The sequence below is a fragment of the Octopus bimaculoides genome, chromosome 9 (assembly GCF_001194135.2).
Source record: "Octopus bimaculoides isolate UCB-OBI-ISO-001 chromosome 9, ASM119413v2, whole genome shotgun sequence".
Lineage (NCBI taxonomy): Eukaryota > Metazoa > Mollusca > Cephalopoda > Octopoda > Octopodidae > Octopus > Octopus bimaculoides.
Genome location: NC_068989.1, coordinates 9,323,665 through 9,324,804, shown reverse-complemented (window position 1 = coordinate 9,324,804; position 1,140 = coordinate 9,323,665).

Sequence of the window (1,140 nt, the reverse complement as noted above, 5' to 3'; positions counted from 1 at the left end):
ATATATATATATATATATATACGACAAGCTTCTTTCAGTTTCCGTCAACCAAATCCACTCACAAGGCTTTGATCGGCCCGAGGCTACAGTAGAAGACACTTGCCCAAGGTGCCACGAAGTGGGAATGAACCCTGAACCATGAGGTTGGTAAGCAAGCTACTTACCACACAGCCACTCCTACGCCTATAAAGAAAGATGAACAAACTTAATCGATTTTCGAACCTTATTGGGTTCTCATCAGATGCGTCCACATCATTCTACAAGCAAAAATAATGTCGTTTGATGCACCAAAATACTTAATCTAATACTTAGTGGACATGTCTCGCATATAAAACATTAACAAATTTAAAACAGACATAAGTATCCACACAAATTGAACAGTATAACGAGAGGTGTCTATTTACTTTTCGGGTGTCTATTTACTTTTGAGGGTATCTATTTACTTTTGGGGTGTCTGTGTAATCTCGCAATTCTCTGCTGTTTCCTTATGGAATCGTTGTCTTCTGTTTTTACGCTTTTTGTACTGTTTGCATTTCGTATGAATAACATTGTAGAACCAACTTGGTTGCTTCATTCTCAATCAGTTTGAATTAAGATTCATATCTTTCCCAGAAATCTAAATCAAAAGAAAAGCCGTTTTTTTTTTTTTGGAAGAACATGAATAAATTCAAAGCCTTGCCAAGCACTTTTATTACAGAATATAAGAATTTAAGAACATAAGAACAACTGATGAACTGACAAGATGGATAATCAAATGACATACATACATACATACATACATAGACACATAGTTAGATAGATAGATACATACGTACATACATACATACATACACATATATATACATACATGCATAGATAAATATGTGTATATGTGTATATGTGTGTATGTCTGTGTGTGTGCGTGCGCGCACGTGTATCTATCTATCTATCTATCTATCTATCTATCTATCTATCTATCTTTCTTTCTTTCTTTCTTTCCTTCGTTTTTTCCTTCTACACACTCATGTTTAGTGTGTGTTTGTTTGTGTGTGTGTGAGTGTATGCGTATGTGTGTACGTACGTAGGTATATGCACATGTATGTATGTATGTATATATATATATATATATATATATATATATATATATATATATATATATAT